Source organism: Coenobita brevimanus, chromosome 62 (assembly GCF_032717465.1).
Source record: "Coenobita brevimanus isolate Jiangsu-jjx chromosome 62, ASM3271746v2, whole genome shotgun sequence".
In the NCBI taxonomy this organism is placed as follows: Eukaryota; Metazoa; Arthropoda; class Malacostraca; order Decapoda; family Coenobitidae; genus Coenobita; species Coenobita brevimanus.
The window spans coordinates 9,778,120-9,785,069 of NC_137015.1; the positions used below are offsets into that span (position 1 = coordinate 9,778,120).

Consider the following 6,950-nt stretch of genomic DNA (forward strand, 5'->3'; position numbering starts at 1 on the left):
GTCATGGGAGTGCGTGGGCTAATATTAACATAGACTGAATAAACAGCATTTGAGAGAATATTAACGCACCGTATGCAGAAATAAGTCGGTAAGGCGCAGGTGCTAAGAAGCCTCTTTATTTGACAAGAACATGGGGTCGTGTGTCTTGCTACCCCCTTTTAGGCCCGACACCTAAAGAGGATCGTAATGTTGGTTTGTTTTCGCCTGACGGAACTGGGTCACAATCTCACAATTTGAATACTACGTCAAGGTTGCATGGGAATTAATGAGCCCTGGTTGTGAGAAATGAATGGGTCTCCTTGGAATCTAGTCAAATCGACCTTCCAATCTAACCACAACCAGCCATCGACTGATCTGAATGGGGCAAGGGACATTACTCGCTAATTCACTACAGCTGGATCTAAACTGTTCTACCTGCCCAATAAACAACTTTTTTTCAAATAATAATTCTTCCATTTACCACACCGTACTGTCGTATAACTGCAAAGTAAAATGTTAAATACCGAATAATAAAAGACCAACGTGGAGATTTTTGTGAGAGGTATTTGTCTTGAATTCCTACATTGCACCGTTTTACATCCTGTCTCGTATTCCGCACCACACTGTCATTTTCTACCCCCTTATCGTACTGTCTCGTGCTGTACCATCTTACGTATCTAGTGGCAGTTGGCAGTTGCGAAGGTTTTGTGTGCCTTTCTTTTGCATACCCAGATCACAAAGTCATATATACCGTCTAATACACATAACACACCCTTGTAAATACCCCCATACACCGCACCGTACTGCCTCAAACTGTGCAGTCTTACATAACAAACATTAATAGATCAGGATTATACTGGTAAGAAATATTCGGGCGTTCCTGTTGGATCATCGTGTACTAAAGGCTCATCCGCGCTGCTTACGAGCAATAGGCCACCGAACGTGTGTAGGCACTGTCTCGACAAATCTGAGACCGGGATATTAAACAAACTGAAATCTATTAAAATCTACACGTTCATTGTAAGAAGTCTCGCAGAAGATAACAAACCTGATACCAAAATGACATTAGCTGGGACATTAAAAGTTCTGAGCGAGATCCACAGGAAAGATGAAAATTTAAATCAGACCCAAAATAGCAACCATCTATTTTACTAGAAAAGAAGGTCGAATGAAAGAGTTAGTGGTGTCGGGTTTTTAATTACGAGAAATCTTGCAGAGAACATAGTTAAATTCAGCAGTGTGTCTGACAGACTAGGATGGACTGTAATTAGACTATGCAAAAGATACACCCTGAAAGTAATTCGAGTATATGCACCCACTTCTCAAAGCACATATGAAGAAACAGAAAAATTATATGACGACATGTCTCAGATTACAGAAGAAGAAAAGGCTAGATATAATATACTCATAGGAGACTTCAATGCAAAAGTTGGCATATCGACAAATGGAGAAGCATGTATGGGAAAATTCGGAGTAGGAGAAAGGAATGACAGGTGAAACGATAGTTAATTTTGCTTAAATATATAACGAGAATAATGACCACATTCTTCCACAGAAGAACGGAGAAAATGGTCCTGGAGAACCCCAAATTGAGAAACAAAGATTGAAATCGACATCATTATGGCAGATAAGAACAACGCGATCACTAATGTCACAGTTATCAACAAAGTAAATATAGGAAGTGACCATGAAAGTGTGAGCTGCACTGCCAGATCCAGTTACAGAAATGAAAGAAACCAATTAGAAATAAAAATATTATGTCCAATAAAAGTAAGTGAAAACAAAGCTGCCTTGAAGTTAGAAATAAAGAACAGATTTTAGATTCCAAGTTAGGTTGAATGACATTGATGAGTTGAACGGTAGACAAACAAAAGTATTAAGGGAATCAGCGGAAACAATAGGGAAAACTAATACGATCAAAGCCTACAAGTATTAAAAAACGACCCTCAAACTCATGAAAAGAGGAAATGAAATGAAAGTAAAAACAAAGATGAAACAGAAAGAGCTGAATTAAATAAACATATAAATAAAAGACAGGAAAAAAAAAGAAAGAGAAGCATAGATTGAAGAAACTATCAAAAAAGGAAAAAGTCTAAAACAGGTCCGACGCAAATGGCACTGGGAATGAAACAAATTATATCACTGAAGAACAAGAATGGTAAAACAATAAATGCAGAGAGATGGTGAAGAGAGCTGAAAACTTTTACAAAGTACTGTATGCATCAAAGACGACAGTACCAACAGTTTACTTTTCAGGTGACAAGTGAAATATCAAAGGTATCACCGGATGATGTAAACTTTTCTCTTAAAAGTATGAAAAGAGGAAAGGTCCCAGGAGAAGACGGAATAATAGGAAACTTACTGTCTAATGCATCAACAGAAGTTCAAAACTGTCTCGCCCACCTATTTACCCAATGCCTTATGAAGACGAAAATTCCAATAACATGGTGTAATACAATTGTTATTTTGCTTTACATGAAAGGCGACTCAAAAGATCTTAGTAACTATCGACATATTAGTTTATTACCATATATTTGTAAACTCTTCACTAAAGTCCTTACGAACAGAACAACAACACATTTGGAAGAAAACCAGCCTCGTGAACAGGCAGGATTCCAAAGTGGGTATTCGACTATTGACCATCTACACACAATGATTTAGCTACTTGAGAAAACAATAGAATATAATAAACCATTGTGCTTAGGGTTTGTTGATTACGAAAAGGCTTTCGACTCAGTGGGGCACACAGTTCTTACAAATTCATTGCGGGAACAAGGAGCAAATGAGAACATTGTAAAACTGCTCGAAAGCATATATACTGATGGAACTGCTGAAGTTAAGTCACATAAAGACTCGGAAAAAAGCAAGAGTGAGAAGGGCGTGAGTCAGGGAGATACAATTTCAGCAAAGTTACTCACAGCGTGCCTTGAAAGCATTTTCAAAAGGATAGATTGGGAGAACAAATGAGTAAAAATAGACGGAAAATACTTAAAAGATTAAAGATTTGAAAATGACAATTTCCTCATGTCAGAAACCTCAAAAACATTGCAAAATAGGTTAAATGACCTAAATAAGAAGTAGGGCTAAAGATGAACCAAAGAAAACTACAGTTATATTACCCAAATACACCAAACAGCGTCATCAAAATAAATTAAGAAATTCCTAAGGATGTTGAGAAGTAGCCGACTATTACTTGGGGCAAATGCTAAAACTAACGAAAGGCCATGAAAATGAAATAAAAAGGCTAAACGAAAGATATATAACGAATGTATAATCTTAGCTATGACTTACGATTGTGAGACTTGGAAACTGACAAAATTAATGGAAATCTAACTACCGTAATCCGTTCTCAATGAGCAATGCAAAGGTCAGTTTTGGGAATATTTTTGAGTGACAGGAAGAGATCAGCTTGGATGAAAGAGCAGACTAAATTGAAGGACATTATAGAAGTTCTAAAAGAACAGAAATGGAGGTGGGTTGATCATGTAGGAAGAAAAATGACCAGCCGACAGAGCAAGAGGCTGACTTATTGGAGGACAAGAGATTGCAAGCGCAACAGAAAAAGACCAGACAGGAGGTGAAGAGATGAGATAGAGAAGTTTGCAGGCAAAATGTGGCAGGGATTGGCTCAGTCAAGGAATTCATGGAGAAGGTTGGGGAAGCATTTGTTCGGCAGTGAACTTGCAGTGGTTGACAATGATGAAGACGACGATGAGTAGCTAAGAGTGGGGAAAGCCTCAACATACTTTTGTCTTATATACCCACACTGTATCGTCTTGTACATCGTTTTATGTAACACATCATACCCTCTGAATGCCGCCTTATACACCCTCTTAAATACTGCCGTATACACGACACCGTTCTACTTAACACTATGCCGTTTTACGTACCAAGCAGTAATAGACAGAGTCGAGAGATGTGAGAGAGATCTTCGTATACTGTCTTGTACACAGTCTTGTAGGCCGCACCGTACTGCCTAATATACCCACCCCCCACTCTCGTAAAACCTGTTGTTTGTATCTTTTATAATCGTTTACCCCTCCCCCTCCACATGCTTCCCTCACGCAAACAGGAAATCTTTGCCGGAGTGGCGACGTGAATTATAAGTAACACTGAACCCCTTGAACGCGGTGACGGCTCTCTTATTTTAATGTTACTTTCAGTCGCTCTTATTCAGCTTAGAAGGAGAATTTTCGAACCGCGGGACTAAACTAGAACCTTAATTATACCTTTGCCTTATATTCAGCTTGAGGGAAGAACCTGCGAACCAGAGAAGTCAGACATTTATTTATCCTTGCCTTTTCTACAACTTAGGGGGAGAATGTGAGGACAGAGTTAGATACAGTATTCATTTAGCACTGCAGTACGAGATGCCTTTCCTAAACTGATCATCATCATCATCATCATCATCATCCCCCTAGGCTTTTCTCGCACATCCCTCACCATCATGGCTTTGCATAGATAATTTTTAAAAATGCATTATTTTGGCGAAACACGGATGAACATTTATCTTCTAATAAATGATTAATAGTTTTTTTTTTTTTCATTCATTGCCAGACGCCATGTATCCCAAACGGGGTGGCCAAATTGTTTTCCAGGGAGGGGCACTAATCCTCCACCAACCCCACTCGACACGTAGGGAGAACGTTATGGCAACAGCATCTGGTGTTCCCAGGCGGTCACCCATCCAAGTACTAACCAGACCCAACGTTGCTTACCTTCGCTGATCGGACGGGAAGCGGTGTACTCAACGTGGCATGGGGGTAGGGGGGTTTGTCAAGAATACTCCCCCAGTATCCCTGCTTGTCGTAAAAGGCGACTAAAAGGGTTGGCGGAGGGTTAGTGCCCCTCCCCGGAAAACAACTAACTAAAAAAACAAACAATAAGCCTCGGACAAGGACTGACCAAACGTTGACGACCAAGGACCGGACAAAGGACATTGCAATTGGAACGTGGAATGTAAGAGGAGCAAATGATGAGGTGAAAGAGAGAGAGATTGTCCAGGTGCTTGAGGATGCGAAAGTGGATGTATGTGGAATAACTGAAACAAAATGGCGAGGAGAAAGTGTGAGAGAATGGGAGTATGGATGGGGTATATGTGCAGGAGTAGGTGAGAATGAGAGGGCAAAGGAAGGAGTTTGTATAGTTGTGAGTAAAAGATGGAAGAAGAGCGTAAGACGGTATGGATCAGTTGGATCAAGGATTGTGTGGGTAAAGTTGAAAGTTGGAATACAAATGTGGGCGATTGTGTGTGTGTATGCGCCAACGCAAGATCGTGCTAGAAGAGTGAGAGAAGAGTTCTGGACAAATGTAGAAGTGTGCATGGAAAAGTTTGGAAGGAATGATAGAGTGTTTTTGATTGGTGATATGAATGGTAAAGTTGGGAATGTGAAGGTGGATGGAATAGTTGGTGAGTGGGGTGTGCCTGCTGAGATAGATGAGAATGGGAGTGCGTTAGTGGACATTTGTGCTGGGAGGGGGTTGGTGATAGCCAATACCCTCTTCAGGCATAAAATGATCCACAGGTATACATGGCGAGTGATGAGAAGGGTGGGTGGTGAATTGAGTGAAAGGAAGGCAATGATTGATTATGTGTGTGTGGATGAAAGGATGCGAAGATGTATATTGGATGCAAGAGTTTATAGAGGCTGGGGGAGTGGACTTTCTGACCACTACTTGGTGGTGGCCAGAGTTAGAGTTCCAGTAAGATGGAGGAATAGAAGAAGGGAAAGACGAGAGGAAGGAGTAGTTGCAAGGAGAGTGGAAAGGTTACAAGAGGATGAGAAAAAGGCAGAGTATAAGAGAGAAGTGGAGGAACGATTGGGCAAATATGAGTTGGAGCAGATGGGGGACGTGGAAGGTGTGTGTAGAATATTTACAGAAGAAATATGTGCAGCATGTGATGTGGTGTGTGGAAGGAAGAGAAGAAGGAGGGGGGTGCAAGGAACAGCGTGGTGGACTGAAGAGGTGAAACGGGCTGTGGCACAAAAGAAGAAAGCATACAATGAATGGATGAGAAATAGGGGCGTGGAAGAAGTTGAGAGGCGGAAGAGAGAGTTATATGTAGAAAGAAAGAGAGAGGTGAAAAGATTAGTAAGAGAGAGTAAGAAGAGAGTGGATGAGGAATTTGGAAGGAATTTGAGTGTAAAGTGGAGGGACTGTAAGAAAATGTTCTGGAAAGAGGTGAAAAGAGTAAGACAGGGTGGAAGTGGAGTTAGCAGGGGAGTGAAAGATAAAAATGGTAGATTACTAGTGGAGAAGGGAGAAAAAGTGAGCAGATGGAGAGAACACTTTAAGGAATTGTTGAACGTAGAGGATGGAAGTAATGCGAGTATAAGTGGCTGGGGAATGGCTGGGAGAAGGAGGGAGGTGAGAAGACAGGAAGAAATCAGTAGGATAGAAGTTGTGGAAGCAATGAAGAAAGTTAAATCAGGAAAGCCCCAGGGATTGATGGAGTGTGTGGTGAAATGCTGAAGCATGGGGGAGAGATAGTAGTCGAATGGATGTGGAAGATGTGCAGATTGGCCTGGGAGGAAGGTAGAGTCCCGGAGGATTGGAAGTCAGGTATAATTATTCCCTTGTACAAAGGAAAAGGGGAAAAGAAGTGTGTGGTAATCATAGGGGCATTTGTCTTCTTAGTATAATAGGAAAAGTATATGGTAGGATACTTATTGACAGAGTTAGAGAAAGAACAGAGAAATTAGTTGGAGAAGAACAGGAGGCTTTAGAAAGGGAAGAGGTTGTGTAGATCAGATATTCATTCTCAGATCTTTAGTGGAAAAGTTTCTAGAGAAGGGAAAGAAGTTGTATGCGGCTTTCATGGATTTGGAGAAAGCATATGACAGGGTGGATAGACTAGGATTGTGGAAAGTGTTAAGAATATATGGAATAGATGGGAAGTTGTTGAATGCTGTGAAGAGTATGTACGATGGTGCGAAGGCTGCAGTGCGTGTGGATGGTGAACTAAGTGA

At 40.8% G+C, this 6,950-nt stretch overlaps 1 pseudogene; it reads right to left on the reverse strand.

The window, feature by feature from the left end:
- Positions 1-4,629: 4,629 nt before the first annotated feature.
- On the reverse strand, positions 4,630-4,748 carry LOC145404170 (5S ribosomal RNA; annotated as a pseudogene).
- Positions 4,749-6,950: the final 2,202 nt, after the last annotated feature.